This window comes from Nothoprocta perdicaria, unplaced genomic scaffold (genome assembly GCF_003342845.1).
Source record: "Nothoprocta perdicaria isolate Ctin4 unplaced genomic scaffold, notPer1 scaffold_1, whole genome shotgun sequence".
Classification (NCBI taxonomy): domain Eukaryota; kingdom Metazoa; phylum Chordata; class Aves; order Tinamiformes; family Tinamidae; genus Nothoprocta; species Nothoprocta perdicaria.
In genome coordinates, this window is record NW_020454093.1 from 5,569,437 (window position 1) to 5,591,142 (window position 21,706).

Here is a 21,706-nt window from a genome sequence, read left to right on the forward strand (position 1 = left end):
AGCACCACTGTTATTCACTGCTTCTCATCTGACAGGGTAAGTTCTTCAGAGTCTGTTCTTTTTTCTTTTTTTTTTTTTCCCCTGCTCGTGGGTAGACATCCAAATGATAGTGCTGTAGAGGGAGAAACTCATGACTAAGTCTTGCTGGAGTTCACAAAATTTATGTCCTCCTACTGGAATTCACAGAATTTACATCCTCCTACCTACCTCACTTTGCAGCTTATTGTCACACACATATTCTGAGCCTACCAAATTAAAAAAAAAAAAAAAAAAAAAAGAAAAGAAAAAGAAAGAAAGAATGTGTGGAAAGGAAGAAAAGAGCCTGGTCACAATAGCATCTCTGGCAGCATCCTGAGAAATTGCCCTTTCCAAGCCATAGCACCCCAGAGCCCTGCCTTCTGCATTCATCAGCCTTGAAAGTCTCCAGTCTGTTGCTGCCCAGATATATCAGACATATGTGGTGGGCACCAGGCTCTCTGAAAGGAGGACTCAACATCTTGAGTTGCAACTTGGAAGACAGGAATGACTCTCTTTCTCCAAACTAGTTGTTTCAAAGAGAAGTTTAAACAGATAGACACAAGAGAGGGTTCATAAGTCAATATGCCATAAATTATCCTCAAAATCCTTTAATAAAAACAAAAAGGAGCCTGTCCACCAATTATATGAATTATATGAGATCAGTATCAGATCAATATTGTAGAATAATCCCTCTAAATCTGTTTCTCTATTAAACGTGGCAAAATGGGCATAGTCAGTTCCCATTTTATAAGAAAAAATGCATGCCGAAACTGCTGTAAATTGCATTTGTTTGGTTTATATTGGTGTGACTTTCCAAATAAATCTGTTGGGAAGGGCCCTGTTTTATAGCACTGTTTCTTGCAAGTGGAGGGGGAGGAGGGGCGGGATAAGATTCTGCACCTTTGCCACATGAAGAATACTGGAAATGGCATTTTGGTCTTCTAGTTGAGGCACAAGGGAAGACTTGAGAAATATTTAGTGGTTTGAATGAAAAGGAATGAAAGTTGACATTTTAAAAAGTGGAAAGTGGACCTTTTAGCAAAAGCTTTCTTATTTTGCCTATTAATTAATAATTGATGTTACCTAGGTGTTAATAAAAGCAAACGAAAGACAAAGAGCTTTGAATAAGCCACCCTGAAATCTTTTCACTCCCACCTGTTCATATTGATAGGCTTTGATAGGGGCTTTTTTTGCCCTTCATAATCACTGTCTCGTTAGTTCTTTGCTCAGCCTGCTCTTCGTAGTGTATCAGGTCTTCTAGCCTGCAATGCCTTCTAGCATGCATTTCCAATGCAAAAGACAAAGAAATTCCTAGGAGAAGGGATGTCCTGGGATCCCAATCCGATAGCAGAGCCTGTTGCTCCCATGCTGGTGACAAGCTTGGTGAGGGCCACAGGAGCCATCCTTGACCTGGTGATGGGACCCCAGGGTTCCCAGGCTCTCCGTGTGCTGCCGTGCATCACTGCCGCTTCTGCAGAGCTGCACAGGCTCAGGGGAGATCACCATGAAATCAGCTCCCTCCCTGTTTCTCTGCACAGCTGCATATGTGCAGAAGAGCCACCGCTTATCAGAAGCCTAAATATTATATTTTATTCATATTTTATAGCCCTGGGTCTCAACATCTGCCTCACAAAGCCCCAGAGGAGGACTCACATTTAGGGGCTTCATAAAAACACCACTGTATTATAAAACAGAGGAAATCTTGCTCTTCTCACTCCCACTCATTCACACTGTGCAAAAACAGGCCTGCTAGCATGCAAGGTCAAAAATAAATGACACATATATGCTTGTTAATTATTCCTTTATTTACTCTTATTGGAAATGCTCTTATAGAACTTTTTTTAATCTCAGAAAGATTTGATACCACATCTGATCAGTACTAATGGCATGGCTTACTCCAGTAGCTTATCCTTTTTCAGAAAATAACATTAATATTTCCTGTCTTTATTGCAACAGAACATACTGTATTTACATTTTTAGAAAACATAAATGACCTTTCCAGTTTATCTCAAAGATCTCTTTTAGAAACAAACTGATAGCTTTTCCTTTAACTTTCCATCTAAACCTGTGTTTGATGCTAGCTCTTTCCTTCTCATAGTGAGCATCATGAGGTCCTTCCCTTTCCAGGTAAATTCCACACTGAGTTTTTTTGATCTCCACACTATAAATAAATAAAGAAAGAAAGAAGCTGAATAAATAAAAATGTAAATGTCGCAGATGGGTCACATCCCCAGCCCTTCAACAGTTAAGTAATGGTAGTTCTTCATTCGTGCTGACTTCATCCCTTTGGGGTTTTTCCATCCCCTCAGACATGTGATACACTCTGTCTTTCCTTTTTCTGATGCAATGCAGCCTACATTATTGAAACACTCCATTGCTGATTTACTAATTAGCCTTTATTACCAGAATTGGTCTGACCTTATCTACCTTCAGTACTGTTCTTCCTGGCTCTGTTCCCTCCGGAGCATTCTCATCTATTCCCATGTACAATGCACATTCAGGAGCTTGTTTGGGTTATGACTCAGAAGATAAGCCTGTCTCCTAGTCTGCAGCTGTAGCTGGAAGGCTCCTGAGGTTTCACTGTAATCTCCAATATTCTTTACAGTAATTGTTATATTCTTTACAGGATAGATTGAAGGATCAATATCTGAAAGCTGTAGAAACATTATTAGAATTTGCTGCATCTGTAATCCAGACTATAACCGCTGAGAGCAAATTTCACAGGCATAAAGCTGCACGCATGCTTTGCATGCCCCAGCAGTTCTTCTCGTTGTTATGGAAGAGGGTAGAGAGCCTCTGGTGTGAGGGAAATAGTCTCTGAAGGCAGAGGGCCATTCCACTGCTTAATTCCTTGCTCTGATGGGAATTGGAGGTCGGTGGGGAGCAGTCGCCCCATCTCTCCTTTTCTTCTCCTTTCTGAGCAGTTGTGGGGCCCATGTCATGACATAAATAATCAAAATAACACTAGCTGAAACCAAACACAAGCCAAAGCACAAAACCTTTTGGCTGGAGTAGGCGGCCGTGCTCTGCAGTCTCCCACAGCCGTGCTTATCTGCTCGCCAGTCTTAGGCGGCGTGTAGGAAGCCTGCCCAATGGGGCTGATTCACCAGCAACCAGCAAGATCACAGAGATTGCGGTCATATTTAGCTGAGAGACTGGGGGGTTGTGAGGAGAAGCTCAAGAGTTCAGCTCAGAAAGGAAAACATGTTTTGGGATCCCTAAATCAGCTGCCTTCAGTGCAGCAAATCTACCCTACAGCAGTTCGTGGTTTAGGCACTAGGAATTACATAATGTTGAATACGGATTCATCCTCGCTATTTTAGGTAAATCACAGTATCCAAACAGGGCATTCTGGTAATCCTAACATTTTGTTACCCAGCTGAAATGTAGGAGGAATTCCCTGCGTTACATTTTGAATGTGACTACATCACTCTAATCACACATAATTTATCACAGAGATTTGGAAAAGAATTTCCGTACAGCATATCTTTGCCCTTGAAATGGAAAAATTTCTACAAAGTTTGAAGCATTCCTTATGGAGGGCCTTTCTTTTCGTTTCCCTCCCTATCAGGTAAAAACTCTTCAGGCTGTTTTATTGTTATGCTTAGCATATTTCTAAGCACAATGCATAACACTTGAAGGAGAATACTGCCTGTAAATCTTCCATGTAATGTTGTCTCCCTCATTCATAATCCAGACTATACAAATGGTTTATACATGGGATATACTGTAGGCAGAGGAGCAAAATCTTTGCATGGAAGAGAGGAACTGCTCAATTATTGACAGCTTATAACTGCCCAGTCATGGTAAGATTGGAACATATTGTAGTGCTTGGAATAACACCTGTAATTTTCTCCCTAGATTTTGAGAAAATCTTAAGATAGTGGAATCATTATTCACTCTCTTAGTAAAGTTACAGAAGTTTGGCACTTAGTCCACTTCAGGGAGAAGTTGGTTGTGGTCTTTAGACCATTTTCCAAGAAAATACACCTGACAATGGCAGACCATTTTCCAACAGAGTATACAATTCAGGGACTGAGAAAAAACTAGGAAAACTCCAAAGTTTCTCCAGCAGTCCAAATCACCCTCCTCAAGAAAGGAGTTTTTGCAATACTGACTAATTTCCTAATCCCAGGTAGCTCTTGAAAGGGGACAAACTTACCATTTCTTCTGCTAAAACTCTCTTCTTTTGATTGTGCTGGGGCAACTAGGAAATTGCAAGGGGCTGACTGAAAAGCAAAAGCAAAATAAGAACAGCATAAGAGTGTGACGGGAAAAGCCATCACCTGCTTCAGCAGCATCCAACAGTGGCAGACTGGGTGGCTCCATGCAGAATCCTAGAAAAAGCATATTGTACTCCCCAGAGACATGAAATAATCATCTGTCTTCTCAGCAGGAGTACTCACAGTGAGAGAAAGCAAGAGACTGATCAAATGACAAGGCATGCAAAAGGATCAGCTCTTAAAAGGTGAAGCAGTTTGGGTTAAATTCTTAATCATGATAAAAGGTGATGACATTCAAAGGAAAATGACTCAAAAGACCCTCTAACTCCACTGAGAGCTATAGCCTGCAGCAAGGCTAATGGACAAACTTCCATTGCAATGGAGTGAAGGAGGGATAGGCAAAGGGGCTGTTTGCCAAGGCGCAGAAGAATAGCATGAAGCTATGCCAGAAAATGGGGTGGCATAAATATGCCCAAAATAAAGAGGAGACACGCTACAAATAAAGCCTCTGAATAGGGTGGCAAAAATGCTTACACACAAGGGAAACAAAGGAACCAAGCTGCAGAAGCGAGCAGGCGTTCCAGGGGTGAGTTTTTGTACATATATGAACTTGGTGCAGTGCAAAACAACAAAGGAAACCACCAACCACAAAGCACACAAGTGAACACATGATGTCTGTAAAGCTCCTTGGAGAACGAGATGCAAGAAAAGGACAGAAACCACAAATGAAACAGAAGCCAAAAGCCAGAGACACTGGAACAGGGCTCAGTGAGTTATGGCACAGAGCTACCTTAAAGGCACCTTAAGCCTTTTGCAAGAAAAGAAAGTGAAATTACAGCAAAGCAAAGCCAAGTTAAAATCATATGATGCTCACAAGACTAGAGAAAGAATGCAGCCTCCCACAGAATAGTGAAGGGAATAAGACAGGCTGGAATTTCAGGTAGTATGATGAGGACAAAAGCCACTGCTTTTGCAAAAGAGTAGGACTGTAACAAGCTTTAAAGTCAAAGGAAATGCTTCTCTTAGGCAAACAGCAAACTGAAAGTGTGTGAGGAGGAACTAAATCTTCTAGGCAGCAAGATGCTAGTAAATTACCATGATGTCATTTTTTTGATGGACTGGGATGTCCTCCAGCCTTGTTACATGTGATAACAGATAAAACAGTTTGTCCATTACTGTTACTGGCCTCCCAGAAAAACAATTCTATTACAGAAGCTAAACCTAGCAATGGGAGCTGCAAGGGGAGTGGGAAAGTAGATAGCATTGCCACAGAAATCAGGAGCTGGGAGAACAGCACGAGGTTGCTGAGAAACCTGGCAAACTATTTGACAGAGGCCTGCTCACTTCAAACTAAGCACTAAAAAGAGTTCAGCATCACAGGCTCTCGAATGAAGAGATATAAACTGGCTACACATTAGCAAAACATGCTGGTGACTAGTGCCAACTGGGAATATTAATAAATGTCATTGGAGCTACTTCACCATATTTGGGATGTCATCAGGTTGATAGAAATGGCAAAGAATGATATTTGGGGTAAGAACTGAGGGCAGTGTTTCAGTGTTACCAGAAAGATGTACAAACAAGGTTCTTAAGGAGTCACATCACAGTGGATGATGTTCTGGTGACACAGATACAGCAGTATCGTGGTGAAGGCTGCTGTGAATGACAGCAAACATCTTAACTGTGTGCTGGGAACGTCCAGGAAAGCAGAACTGTACCTTAGTGTGGTATTACGTACACAAGTGCACTGACCGCTCTAGGTCTGTCACCTGACTTTTGGAAGGCAGAAGTAATAAAATAATGGATTCAGTCAGTTTAGAGACCATTAGCCTTTGCAAATGTTACTTTTTTTCTCACCTCGAGAACCTTTAAGTGTAGTAAACCCCCGTAATTACTGTTACATAAACAGACAGCAGGTATACGGTTACCTTGACATGACAGAGCTATCACATACCTCCAAGACTGCCTACCCATCCCAAAATACTGGGTTGTGGGAATAAAGATATCAGAGAGGCTGCTGAAGTGATAGGAAGTAGCTTTGGTATTGAAAGCTCAAATTGAAATAGTGGCTTGCAGGACTGTGTACACATGAAAAGAACGTGAAAAGTACACCCAGCATGTGCAAGGGTGGGAAAATTTCAAGAAGACAGTGACCATGAATAAGTGGGTAGCTTTTCTAAAAGTTGTTAGTAGCAGCCTCTGAAAGCTTTCAGCATCTTACTGATATTGCAAAGCTACCATTTCCTTATACCTTCAAGGGACGAAGATGTACCTAACTGGCTCCTTTTCCAAAGGAACCTTCAGACATGAAGCATGGCAGCTGATGAAAAATACGAGATCAACTTAAAAGAAATACAGGCAACACAGAAAACATCATTCAAGGTAGCTGAGGCAATTTCAAAACAGAAGTTAGAAGGAGCCTAAGAACAACCTATACAGAATAAATTTCAAGTACTTGTGTCAGTCATTCCATTGGGAAGGTGAACATTCAGGACAAGGTATAGACCGTGCTGAGGAGGTAGTGAGATAGATGGAGTGGACTATGATAACATCACAGCTGAAAACAATTATATTGGAGTACTCAGGTTATAGATTTTTTTCCCCCTTAAGGACTCTTTCAAACCAATCTAGAATAAAAGTTGGGAAAGCAGAGAGGCCATGGCCAGCTAGCCATGAGGCTTTGGTCAGCTCTGATATGTGTGGGAAGATTCAAAGGCAATTAAATCAAACCACTTTCCCAACAGACCTGGGAGCATTGAAGAGTGGAATTTTTCATTGCTGTCATCCAGTGTGTATCTAATAAAAATTGCTAGGCAAACTTCTAGGGAGCAAAACATGGGCAACAGAACAATGCCGACCAACCCAGGAACCAACCCACAAGGAAGATTCAGTTAGCCCGCACCTCACTGTGTAATTTCACAGCCTGGCAAATCCAGATTACCCTATGCTTTATGCAGATTACCTATGTCTAGGAATTCAGTTGTACCAGATCACTACCTACAGAAGTGGGCTACGGATGTTTTTTTCCTCTTCAATAGAAATTTTTGTCATTTCCACAATTTGCTCCATCAGTGGCAAAATTTGCCAAAGACATTTCACATTTATTGTGAAAAACATGTGAGAAGAACACATGTGTGAGAGAGAACATTCATATTTGAAAGATGGGGCTCCTATTTTCAACTGTGGTAGATCCAGGTTTCACTTTCTTTATCCAATGATGAGAAAGAATTTTGCCTGCATCTTCCATATTACAGAAAAATATACTTATCAGAAATACATTCTGAGCTGAGATGATTTGACTGGATTATTCTGGAATTAGAAAAAAAATCTGGCAAGGATGCTTCTATAACATGAAAAGGTTATTTTTCAAAGCAAATTGACATTTTTAGATGAAGAAGCATGTCTTCTGTAGGATCCTGATCAGTTCACAAGCTGCCAAACGAAGTTCTAGTTGCTAAAGCTCAATTAAAGAACAAAAAAAAATTCAAAAATTCAAAAATCCCCCCAAACAGCTGGACAACTCTTTTTGAATGATTATGAAACTTGATGCTACCAGTTTCAGTACTGGACACAGTGATGTGAGTGGGGCCCATACAAAGAATAACAAAGACCTACACACAACAGGGACAGCTGAGTTAAGAATTTCTGAGGGCTGTACGTATGAAAGCCTCCAATACGTGGGGATGAAGCTTCACCTGGGCTAGCTCATCACCAGGGCCCTCTTCCTGATTCCTTGTCCTGCTGCATCTCCATGAAGAGCACTATGAAGCAGCTCCAAGAGGTTACTGGAGGCCCTCAGAGAGCAGTGACTATTGCTGGAGTCCTCTGCTCAGGGTCTCCATTTGTCCATCTGACTCTAAATCTTTAGTCCTGTGACCCTCACCATTTCCCTTCTTATTTATCTGAAATCACCTAACTTTCTCCCTAGTTTCTTTCTTTTGCCTTCCTTCCCCTTCTTGGGTTGGCATCATAGGGGAAGTAAGACAGGAAACAAAACATTCATTTTGCAAGGCATAGGCTGGAGAAGATCAATGGGAAGAGTGTCCATAAGGAATGTCCGGGAAGAGCAAGAACAGGGCAGGCCTATATGATATTTCCCCAAATATCCTCCCAGTTGGGATTAATTCAACTCAGAGGATAGCCTGAATCAGATGTACCTCAATCTATTTTTTTTTCCAGGCGCTTGTCCAGTTTCCCCTTGAGCCCCTATAAACTTTCAGTAGTTCCTGCTTTGCAAGCTCTTGTTTTATGCACTGAGCACAGACAGCTGCCTTAAGCTTCTGCTGGATTCTTCCACACAGTGAGTTGTAAAACAACCTTGTCAGTAGAGGAAATCCTTGAAATGGCACAAGGTTCACAGTCTGTAGCTACATTAATTTAAAGCAAAGTCCTTGATGAGGACAACAAAAATAAAACACTCTAGATTTTTCATTCTATCAGATTATTATACCAGTGGTATTGCTTAGATTTAGATTCAGTTCCCCGTAATAATAGTTATAAAACTTTACTTGCTGAATGGAAAGTTATGTTCAATGGGATGTATAAATGGCATTAATAGCAACCTCATGAATTTCCTCAGTGCCTCTGGACACGAGTCCAGTCTAGTTCGTGTGCTATCATAGCAGAGGTCTGCTGCCAGTCCTGCCTTATCTCCCTAGGAAAAGTTGGGGCAAAGACTGTGACCAGAAGGAGCAGAGGCCTGTAAGGGTTTGAGGGTTAACATGCCAGAATTGCCTGGCATCACAGACAAGTGGTATTGATCTCAGTTCATGACACAGAAATATTAACTACACAGGAGCAGTTTATTATTTTTTTTCTCAATCAATGGGAATCTTTAAGCTTTCACAATTTTTCTGTATCTCAAATCCAGGCAAAAAGTTAAGTACTGGAAGCCAAGCCAGCCAACTCTATCCCCTTCTCACAGTTTTGGATCATGTTGTTCAAAATACTTTATTTCATTTTTGAAGATGTTTTCCCTTTTTTCTCTCTTTTTTTTTCAGAGACTTTGAAACAAAACATCCTTCGATATTTCACCCCAGCACTGCTACCCACTCTGCTTAGGCTCTCTCTGGCTTTCTGTTTGCATTAAATCTTCGTTCCTTGGGGCCAAGTCTTTTCAGTGTCCCTATGAATAGTGAGGCTCTGTTCTTCTAACTGTTCCTCTAGTACCTCCCAGGCATCATATAGTACATAGTTAATTTTTTTAACTCAAGAAAACACTTAAATGAGATGTTTAATTGATGTAAAAATGCCTTTCCACGTGTTAAGATGTTCTTCAAGTGGATCTATTGTCATAGACGTTAAGTTTGGACAAAGCTTCATCTTAAAGAATGATGTCCTCTAGGATGAAACATAATGGTGTGTCAGGTCCTATATTTGTAAATGAGAAGCAGAAGTTCAGGTTTTACACCCTACAGAACAGGAAATGCTAAAGGGTACTGGAATCATTTTCCAGTGCTGGTTAATCCAGTATGTCCAGATGAGACGCTGCACTTTTGAAAGTCAAATCATGCTATTCAGGGAGCATGGACCTTGACTTTAATTTCAACCACAAATTTTTGTGCCCCATGTTTCCTTAGGACACAGTAAAGCACATCACTTACTTACAGAATTGTGCCAGCCTACATAAAGGCAGCAATGGGTGTGGCTAGACTATGATTCATTTTCCTCAGGTTATGACTATGTTAACTTTGAAGGTAAGAGTTGTACAGAAACTGTTCAGCTCTAAACTACTTTTAAGAGCATTTTTTGAATTTTAATGGGATCTACTATGTCTCATCTCTTTATGTATCTGCTTGCTTGATTTTCTTTGGTATTCCTCACATTAACTTTCTTGAAATGGAATCAATTCCATTCAATTTCTTAATAGTCTGTCTCTAAAGCAGAAAAAGAGGGCAAAATCACTACTTTTTATCTTGCTTACAGCACCAAACTAGTGAATGTAGGTAAGTCTGTGGTGGGCTTATGCTTACTCTAGAAAAGCAAGATATTGTGTCTTATACAATGAGAAAAAGCAATTTTCCTCAAAAATGTGTTAAGTTTGACAACTCTTGACATATATTCTCTTTGCTGGTATCTTTAATGCCACAGGGTTTATATATCTCCAGCAAATAAAATACCTGGTACCAAAAAGATGTCTCACACCATCCAGTCACAGGTGTATGCAATTCAGCTGTGATCAAATGCCATCCACCTTAATGTGCTGCCTTCCTCTCACTGCTCTCTCTTGTTTGTTAAAGTCATTTACATCTGAAGTAGATTGTAAGAAGGGAAAAAGGTATCTTCCTCTTGAAAAGTGCTTTTGAGTATAGTAACCACTATTTTGTCTTTATATTGCCATGGCATCTAGAAACTCTTTCCAGGGTTCAAGATACACTTGTTCCTGAGGCAGATGAGCATATTAATTCCACAGAATCATGTCTTATTTTTCGCTCTCATTATATATTTATTAAGGCCAGGCCACAGTGGGCCAGGCCATTCAATCTAGCTGAGGTCCCTAAGTTGCTGCTTTTGTTGCCCCAGCAGTAGCAACAGCATCAGTGGGTTCGTGGTATTGCCATAGCTGGCAGTCTTTACTGCACACTGGGAGGCGTGATGCCAAGCAGGGGCAACCACAGCATGCAAAGACAAGCAGGGGACAACCACAGCATGCAAAGACAGTTCCTGCTCCGAGGAGCTACAGCGTAACAGAAACAGGAGAGTACAGGCAGATGGGAAGGCACCAGGAAGCGACAGGAGGGCACTGGCCAGCATGACAGAGTATTCACGCTCACAGCAGCACGCCGGTACGCCACTGCTGGCAGGTCACCTGTGGACAACGCTGCAGAAACAGGAGCAGAATCACCTTGTGCTTCTCACAGCCATGAAGCAAGCGCACAAAAATCAACTGGCAGATAAGGTGGGGAAAAAAAAATCTGCTTAAAGACATTCTTAGGAATGCAGAGACTGGAGCACCAAGCAGGGTAGGGGCCTGAGGACTTGCTGGTCTTCTTGCAGCTCCAGGTTTTTCAACATGATGAAGAACCACACTCAAAGCATATCTCAGAAAGTATCACCACTATCCTAAAAAATCTTCTGTCCCCCAAACACTCAGTTACCAGGGATGACTTCTGCCCTGAAATTCTTTAGAGGTGACACCAGTAGAAGCAGTTTAATATGGGAACTGATTCATTGACATTTCTTAATGCTGATGTAGTTTTGATTAAATGAACAGAGATGGATTCAGGCTACTTCCACGTCAGGTAAAATAGTATTTCCACTTCCCATGCACACAGAACAGGACAGTTAAACATTTTCATTCTTTTTCCACCCTAGAGTTAACAGTTTTCTTTCTTTTTCCACCCTGTCAGTGGATCTAGCTTCAAGAAGAGGTTTTTGTGAAATAGCATGAATGGATTTCCAAGCCAGCCCCATTTTCTGCAGGAATCCCGAAAGGCTGTGAAACGGCACAGTGAGATAAGCAAAGGGGATGACAGTAAAATAAAACCAGTAGTAACTACAGAGTCAGTAAAAACCTCATAGAAGCAAAATGGTTTGATGCAGTGTTTCTGATGCTTAGGTTTAGTGCTGTGACTTAACAGTCAGAATGGGAAAGAGTTTGGCCCTACATCCCTGTCTCCGGCCCAGATCAGCTCCTGACATGAAGAAATCCCTGGAAAAAGCTTCAATGAGGAATGCTGGTGAGGGAGCACTCTCTGTTACACCTCTGGCCAGAGCCTGACTTGGCAATGGGGTCGCCTTGCCAGACCCTGCTCTTGTGGCAGGTGCCCACAACACTCCTCAGGTGCACAACACACATACGCCATCACTCAAGCTGCAGGCCAGGAGAGATGGCAGTCTGACACTTCAGCATCATTCTGGCCTTTTCCAGTCCTCCCACTGTCTTGAAGATGAATTGGGAATGCCTGGAGCTTGAGCATTCGGAGTTTGGGTGCTGCAGAGATGAGCTGTTGTTGCTTCAAACATGAAAAGCAAAGATGATGTTTTGTATGCAAGGCTGATAAGGCCAACAGCAGCAGCGTGCGCTCTCATCTCTGAACTTAGTCTTAAGCAGGATTTTAATTTGTTTGCTCAAAACTATTTATCAACCAATTTTAAGCTGCACACACAAGGTTGAAATGGGTCTTAACCCCTTTTACATCTCCCCAATGTTTAAAGAAGAGATATTTCAATACATTATTGAACAGAGAAAACAGATAGAACTGAAAAACAGACAAACTAAAGCTAAAGAAAATATACCTGGCAGTGTAGCTGTAAAACTCTTTCTTGTCTTGAAAAGGCCCACTTGAAATAGGCCCTGTGATATCCAACCTGTGCTGCGTAACGTTTAGAAATTAGAACCTAAGGAAGATCTTTGGCAATGTTTTGTCAGCAGATAAGTTGGCTAAACATTAACCTCTTTTTTGCAATCCCTAATCAGAGGTTTCCATTCATACATCTGCTCTGTACTCTGAACCTTGAGTTAATGAGTCTCCGTTTTACAGGAAACCTTTGCTCACAGAGCTTTTGGGTCCTGCGGCCTTTACAATGTCACCTCCTGCTATGAGCTCAGTATGGAACACAGTACACAAGCTAACAAGTTCACCTCAGATACCATGTTTAGCTTGTTAAATACATCCTGTGGTTTCCAAATAAAGCAGATCATCCAGTAGCATGTTACAGACTGAGAGGAACCACCATTATTTTGAAATTCATGTTAGGTGGACAAAAATAAGTTCAAATCCCCATTCAAGAATGAAGCAAGGTGAAACATATGGCTAGCCTGGGAAAACAATAGAGCACCTACAAATCTCTAAGCTCTTCAAGATTTCTTTTCTGTCAAAAAATCAAATGGAAAACTGGAATTATGTAACACAGAGTTTCTAGATAATACATTAATGTCGTCTATTTTTTAATATAAATAAGAGATAGATATTAGTTCTGCATTCTTGTTCATCATTACTGTATAATAAAAAGAAATAGAGATGAGACATTATATCAACTGAAGTGTTAGATTTGCATTTGTAATTTAGGAAGACTTTGTTATCTCTCTGTAACTCAGAGCTGATGCAGTTAAACTGGTTGCTGGGCAGTGGCAGGGTCGCAGGGTAAAGATGCTTTTGCAGAGCAAATCAATGATTCCCTGGGAGGATCCAAAGACTGAAAAATATCCAGTGATATTCTTTGTCTTTTCCAGTGTGGTTCTCCAAGACTGCTGTGAGGGCAGTGTGGTCCCAGGACACCCCCCACAACGAAGTGACCATCCTTTCATTACCTTCCAAATTCTGTGGCTCAGTGACTTCCTGAACTGCAGCAGTAACTTGTGGGCAGTAGCCCTGCTTTCAGTGCAAGGTGCCTTTAGCCTTTGCAGGCTTAGCTTCTCTCTTCCGTGTTCTGGGAACCTGCTTCTGAAATGCTTCTCTTCTGTTCCTGCTTAGATATTTTATTTCCCAGACAAGAAAAATAGCTAGGTCACAATTTGGTAAGCCATCCCCATTGCACACACCACTTCAGAACATACTTAACTATAACTTTAGCACTGACCTGCAGGGGATGTGAGCACTTACCCAACTTGCTGTCCCTGGTAAATTATTCTCCTGAGCAAGGACTGGCAGAAGAGTCAGTCCTAAGCTAAACTGGGGCCTTGCCAGCTTTTATTTCTTAGAGCTCAGCTACTTTTTGCAGTTGTTTAGACTTAAAAAAGAAAAAACAGATTTTTTTTTCTACTGCCCCATAACTCAATAACTACTGAAGAGATAAAACTCACTAAAAATCACTCATTTCTGTCCAAAAAGCACAGATGAACAATTTTGACTCAAAAAGTGAAAGTTTTGAAACTTAGAGAGGTTGAGAACTCAGGGTGATAACTGAAACTGTCTGGTGGTCTTACTGCAGGTTCTGCAGGCAGCCTTCATGCAGATGCTGGAGGGTAAATGAGTTTTTCTCACATACAGGCTAAGACAGTAAACTTTTTAGGACAAGTCCCTGCAGTACGGCAAAGCAATCTTGTGAACATAGCAGCACCAGAACAAGGATTAATTTTATTTTTTCCAGTTTGTGCAGCTCCAAGCACAACCCTGACACTTAACAAGTAAGGGATAGTAGCAGAGTTCAGGGTCACATTCATCTCCACATTAGAGACACTGCACTGGTGATTGAATTAGGACTCACATGAAGAGACTCTTTTCTAGTTGCTTCATTATTATGACCATGACAGACTCTCATCAGCTTTCTGCAACCACTGTTCTTGCAGGACGATGTGAATTTTAGCCTCTGTAAAGAAGAGACAAAACACAGAAGTATCTCCTCTCTTTTCACATCCTTTCTGTGTGTGCCACGCTGCTGAAATATATGTACAATATTCACAACAAGATGTTTGAAAGGATGCAGATCCTTAGAGCCTTACGTGATGGCTGTACTGAAGGTTATCCTCCCTGCATCCTTCCCTTCCTTCTGGACCTCTAGAAGACCTTCTGATAGCATGTGTCATGTAGCCAAGGTCAGTCTACTTCTTCCTGGGGTCTTTCCTTGCTTAGTTTTGAGAGTGGGAGAATAATTTCCTTCCAAGAAGTTTGCAGCTTTGCTTTCAATTCTCCTGTGACTCACTCCCCTCATGAGCAGATTTCTTGTACCATTTTTGATGTCAGATACAATCTAAATTATATTTACATGTGTCCTAGGCTTCTGCTATGTAAAGGATTTCCAGCATATTGAAGCAAAGCCTGATAACCGCTTAGGACTAAGCAGTATTATCTGATTTTTTTTTTAGTGTCTCAAGAATAGTAATCATACAGTACTCTGTAGTAAAGCCATTATATAACAATCCATCTGTGGAAGAAGAATTGCTGTGAACCTATGGGCAGAGAGACAACATATTTCAGCTGCCTCTCACTTCCACGTTAAAGCACAAGAGCACTGCTGTGTCACCCAGAATTTCCTCCCAGGGATCACTGCCGAGAAGGAGAAGCCAGTGGATGGAGACAGATTTGCTTGGACAATGCTTGGTGGATAAACTGCATCATTATAAGTATCTATATTTAGTTTTAACTCTGTGTCACTGAGGGATATCACAACCATATAGTTTCAGGTGCAATTACAGACTCCATGAGAGACACATATGGGAAACCCTCATAGAAGACATTATAGACTTCTCCATCTGTACTGAAGGCAATGCAGATTTCATTAAACATCTTCTACCCAAAACTAAGCATTTTATATAAATGAACAGTAAACTGCAAAGTAAAAAAGTCTTCTATTCAAATTAGTAAAAACTTCAACTGAAGTAATAAGCATAAAAGGTCAGACTGCGATGTCCTTGTTGGCAAAGGATGACACCACACGTAGCTCTGCGGAAGGGAATAGTGAATGCAAGAGAGCCAAGGGGTTATTCACTATCAGTGAAGCATAACAGTCAGAGGAAATCATGAGGGAAAGAAAGAGGAAAAGAAGAGAAAGAAGTGAAGGTAACGAGTTTGGCATGGCAGGATTTTATGAAAACTATTTTTTTTTTCTGCAGATGTATGAGAGATACTTTCTCAGCTATTCAGTGGTTGATACACTGACACCCCTTCTTACATCAGACTTTCACAAAGTTTCTCATTTCAGATGAACCCGTCTGAAGTAAAAGTCAAAGCCACTACCTCTTGCACTGCCTCATGATATAACAAAATACAGCCTCTTTTTGTATGAAACTTCATGTCTACTCAAACTGAACACCATAGTCACAAAATGATAATCAAACTGTCAGAGAATGTTTCTTTGTCACAGTTTCCTCCCCACTTATTTCATTTTCTTTTATAGTTAATATCAAAGTTTTTGCAAGATAAGTAGCAATTTTTTTTCCCTCTTGTTTTGCACTGAGAGTTCATTGAGTCTGTGAGGTAGGTGCAAGCTTGTGGTCAGCAACAGTAACCAAAAGCCTCCTACAAGCCTGGCTATATATAGCCAGCAACTCAAGAGAAAAAACTATTCTCATCAACAGATCTTCCTCCACCAAAACCTGAGGTTGACTTGTCCATGAAGCTGAATCTTCCCCCTCCTCTAGGTGTTGTATAGAGCCTAGAGATCTGAGGGTTATAGTGAAAAGTGCAGCTGACCAGCTTGTTCTGTAGTAGCCCACACATTGATGTATAATATGCTACAGAGCATAGTTACATGCAATTATAGGGTATTTGTTGTATGCATATATACTATTAGATATTTTCTATAGCATATACGCGGTAAGTTACCTGCTATAGAGTGGCTAGAATAATCTGCATGAAAATACAGTGACTCTTCACAACTTCCAACAAAGTGGGTACACTATTAAATGCAGCAGATTCCTTCCTGAGCCTGAAGAGCATGAAGGATGGATGCACCTTCTCAAGAACTAAGTGGGGCTCCACATTGGCTCTGTAACTCTTGTTTTCTTTGCTGTTATCTGACTTTCATCGAATTGACTTGCCACTTATTTGTACTTCTTGCGAGGTAGCTGTTGCTGGTGATGCAAAGAACTCCCCCACCTGCTCTGTGTCGTGCTCTTTGAGTTGGCTGTACTCAAAGGTGATCATAGGATTTTGGCTTGTTTGTTTTGGGAGGGTTTTTTTGTTTTGCAACTTCCATCTCTTGGCTTGGAGGTATGATTTATAGCTTGCTTTGTTTTTGTGCAAGAGCAATCATTCATTTCCTTTCTGCATGAAAACTCTCATCTCCTTTTTTTTTTTTTTTTTTTTTTTTGTAGCTGCTTTCCTCTTCAAGTTTGCAGCTCCAAGCCCAAGAAGACCTAACAATAAGAGTTAAAATAGTTACAGCAATTGCTGACCAGCAATTAGAAATTACAGAGCAGTAGGGCTAGATGCAGGCTGCAGTGCTGACCAGAGAAAAGCAGATAGATTACAATGCCAGTGATTCCCTACACTGTGTTATGTGTGCCAGATGATAAACACATGCAGAGCAGGGAGGGCTGTCTGGTCCATCTGTCCCCGGATGTGTATCTTCCCATGGAGAAGCCTTAGGGTTATCATTTGCAGGACTTGATAACTGTTGATCTGTTTGAGGAGCTATTCTCTTTACCCAGGAGAAAGAGGTTAAGGCAGGCCCTCAGTACATAAATAATGGGTGATGCTAATCCCACCTTTGTTAATTTTGCACCAAACTAATTGCCTTCACTTGGTGTGTGAAACACAGATTGCTCCTTTCCTCTCCAGCTTGGTGTGCACCACTGAAAACTATGAGCATTGCCCCTGAAGGTGACCCAGTTCATTGAGAAGTCTGTCGAAAGGCAGTCCCACAAGTTCTCTCTTTTGCCACAGAGTATATACTTTGATTTATCTTCGTGTCCATGCACAACTGCAAATATAATTGCCTGTGACAAAAATAACCTTCTCACATCCAGCCCCAGCTTAAGCTCTGTAGCCACTTCTGAAGTGTGAGCCAGGAATATTTATAGTTCTGCTGTTGAAAGGTGGGTTTTGGAGATCAGTGTGTCCTCCTGGATTACAGAATACACAGCCCAAGAGAAATGAACATTTTACCCTTCCCTAAAGCAAAATCCCCAAATGAAAGAGAGCCAGAAAAGGACCTAAGAAGACATAGATCTGGGACACACAACTAAGGGTGAGTTTGTCTCTGATAGCTCCACTAGAATGCCTCTGACTCAGCAGCCTATGGGAAGGGTTTATGCATGCCAAAGGCTTGCAGTCACAGACTGCTAATTTAGTAATACGGTACCAAAAATGATGCAAAATGAGTCTTTGCATTGATACAATACAGCTCCTCTTCTTCCTGTTCATAAAGCACTTTGCAAAACTTGCATCTTCATTGTCTCTCCGTGTGAGCAGTAACTCTCCCATTTCCACAGAGGAGGAAATCAAATCAGAGAGGTTGAATGATTTCCCCCGAGTTATGCGAAGTTAGAAACAGACCTCAGAAATATCTGATTCATCTTCCAGGCTCGAACCATTAGATGGCAGTTCCTTGGGACTTTGAAAAAACACAGCTTTTTCAAAAGTAGGTCATTATTCTTCCACTGCAGGGAAGCAAGACTGTTATTAAGCAGTGTTGGTAAACTATTAAGAATCCCATTTTAAGAGGTTAATAAAATGTGAACCATCATTATGAAATGATTGCTCTGGTCTCTCTTAGTTCTGGCATTATCACTGTGGGCCATCATCTTCTCCCAGTCTCTAAGGACTTCTTTCCAGACTCTGCAGAAAAGTTTGATATTTTACATTAATGGTTTTATGAGGGTTCTTAAGGAATAAATGCAGTGATCAAGTACAGCTCTCTATTCATATACCTCAGAGCACCTACAGAACCTGTCATAAGTCAGCACAACAGAGCACAAGACAAAGGCCAAGATTTGACTAACCAAGTTGTTTGCTAGGCTTGGAGAGTGCTTGCACAGAGTTTGGTGTCATCTTTCTTTCCCTAAATGCACAATTTAATGCAGATTTAAAACAAAAAAGGGAGGAGGGGCAAAAAAAATCCCCAACCCATGACCTAAATACAGAAATAAAGATAAATGAGTTGAGCAGGGAATGTTTTTAATAATGCAGTGATCCAGTTCTTGAAGTAGAAAGAACCTTAATCGATTTTTAAATATTTAAACTAGGAAATCTACTGTAGGAAACATTGCAGATAATTCATTTCTTAAAAAAAAAAAAAAAAAAAAAAGTACCAGAGATGGCATGCAAAGGAAAGACTGATCTTCAGCCAGGCCAGTGAGGGATTCATGATATACTCCAGCTTACTTTTTGGGCTAATGATTCCGAATGTGTCTTGGATCCAATTCTTTTCCAGTTCTTTTGTCAGCTGCAATATAAGCCCAACAGGTGACAATGTTTGTGTCGAGGGGGCTGCAGAGGTGACAGTGGTGGCTGTAGGTGCACTGTGTCGCAGCAGGGGACCACAGTGCTCTCTGAGTGCCACCTCCCAAGCAGAAAGGAGACAGGGCATGCAGCAGTGACTTTGCGCACTCGATAAGCTAGTCAGAACTGTGCTAAGAGCTCCTCGTCCTGGCACTGATAACCATGTAATTTTCACAGAAAGAAGCCTTTGGGCCCTGTAGGCTGTCTCCTTTCCTTGTATTCGGCCTGGTTTAATTCCCCTTATCCACTATTTCCTAGAGCAATGGCATTTGGGGTTCAGAAACTCCAGCCTTTGAAAGTCACAGTAGCTCCTCTGGACTTGAACAAGATCAGGATGTGATGTTGTCCTCAGTGGGAGCAGATCGTGCAAGCAGGAGGTGCAGCAGGAGGGCAGCAGTTTCTAGCTCTGTATTAGCCGCCCTAAGGATAGACTCACCTTGTAGAAAAGGCTGAAAGGAGAGTCATTATTTCAGCTAAGAAAGGTCATTCTCTGAGGGTCCTCTGGGACACACAGCAGTAGTGATGGTCCTTCTATATGCGGCAAGATCTCGTCTTCTTTTGCTTTTGCATATTAAGAAGGGAAAACTGGACATAGCTGGATTGCAAATAATGCCTTTTATTCACACGTAACACACTTTTTCTCTGAGAGGATTATGGTGATTTGCACAGTATATGAAAAAAACGAGTCAGTAGAGTCAGTCATGAATTCCAAACAAACAAAGGAGAACAAGCCTATATATTTGTAAAGCTGGAATAATCAGGGAAAACCACAGCAGGAAAGTATGAGTTTGAGTAAGAATTTTGGAAGCTTTTGGACTATAAGAAAGATGACTTTGAAGAAGCACAAAAGACATACAATTTCATTTACATTGTATTTTATGTACCCAGGGGCCTTCTTTGCTTGCTAAAATTTTCTGCTAGGTTTATTTATTTGTGGGGTTGGAGAGGAGAACTATCAGGCAAAGGCAAAATGGTGGAATCATCTACATTTCCCTGAATCATTTGCTTTGCTACCTTGTGGCACATCTACTGCATGGTAAAACAGTGAAAAACTTCTTGCAAAAATGGAAAAAAAAGAGAAAAGTCTAATGATCACTGCAGTAGGAATTTTTCTGTTTGCACAGGAGACTCACTTTCTGCTGTCTGCTTACAAATGTGGAGTGCTGTACAGACTCTGGAGAGTCCTTTGAAGCTTCCAGTGCTACCAGCTCCTTGTCTGAATCTAATCACTGCTCAGGCAAATCTGTCCAAGGAATCCAGACACACTGTTGAACTGCAAGCAATTCCAACACTGCAGGAGCCAAAACCTCGTATGAACAGACAGGTGGCAACTCTGTTTGCTCTTCTGGGTGTTTGTTACTGAAGTATGTTCTATTATTTCCATTTGGTCTTTGTTTAGAGTTCACCCAGCGCCTGCTCTTTTAGTGCTAATGTGAACTAAGATATTCCAACTGCTTGCACAACTTCTGAACTGGCCTGAGTGCCAAATCCCACAAGCAAGCATTGACTTCTAGACTATAGGCAGATTACAACCCGTAAGCATTGCTGGAAGTGTTGCAATAGTATAGGCTAGTTTCAAGGACTTGCTTGGTGGTCTAAAGGTTTTAAAAAAAGCATTTTTTCATAGAGATTTTTTTCATTTCTTTGGTTGGTAACTTCAGACTTCAAAAGTACTTTGGAGTTCTGCATAATTTATGAGACCTGTCAGGTGCAAAATGTGTCCCAGGGGGATGCCAAGCTATGGTTTAAGAGAACTAGGGAGCCTTCTTCTTCATGGTGGTGTTGACAAACTCTGTCAGTCATGGTGCTTGGAAGTATTTTTCACCAGCTGTGGCTGGAATGGCTTTGATTTACATCGGGTGACTCTGATTTCTTTCAGCACATCTTTGATTCCTGGCTCTGCTAATGTGCTGAAATGTGGGAGAAGGGGAAACACAACCTCCTGTGTGCTTTCTGCATGGTTCTGCATGCAGTGTCAGGATGTGGACACTTCTCAGTCCCTCACATCTTGCAAAGCTGATTCCTGGGGAGACCAGGAATTGGGGAGGGCTGACCAGTGGTCTGGAGCGTGGGAAGGAATCTACCTGCTGCAAAGGCAGAGCTGAGAGATCTTCCTTCCTCCGCCATATCCATGACTTTGGGAATATTTTGAGGCTATCTGAATTTGATAATCTTTTCAATAATTTCTATTCTATTTTCCTTTTTCATAATTTAACCTGATTTTTTTTTTCTTCTGTAGGAATGTTTTGGGGACAGCTTGTGCTTAAGTGATAGCATATTCAACTATGATTTCTTGTCAGCTTTTCAGTGTCATGGTTTTACATCCCTTCCTTTCATTCTCCCTTTAGTATCTGCTGCCCTAAACAAGTCTCTGTGCTTCTCTTCTTGATGGTAAATATACAGAGAACAGCAGCAAAGGATTAGAGGGCCGTAGTGCACTAAACTCATAACAGAAAAATAAACAAGAAGAAATGATAAAATAGCACTTTAGGATTGTTCTCCGATCAAATAAATCAAACAAACTCTTCAGTATGATGCTCTGATGTGTGGGTTTCTTAGCTTATCTGCTGTTAAGAACTTTTATGCTGCCTGGATGACGATTATGAATGCCAGTCCTTCGTGAACACCAAGAGGAAGGTT

The 21,706-nt window shown here is 41.2% G+C and overlaps 1 long non-coding RNA gene across 1 annotated transcript; it reads right to left on the reverse strand.

Annotated features, from left to right (window-relative positions):
- Positions 1-1,972: 1,972 nt before the first annotated feature.
- On the reverse strand, positions 1,973-12,541 carry LOC112946763. Its single transcript, XR_003249295.1, has 3 exons — positions 12,480-12,541; positions 4,181-4,247; positions 1,973-2,179 (listed from the first exon to the last, which is right to left on the reverse strand). It is a non-coding gene; the product is annotated as an uncharacterized LOC112946763 (long non-coding RNA).
- Between the last annotated feature and the right edge of the window lie 9,165 nt (positions 12,542-21,706).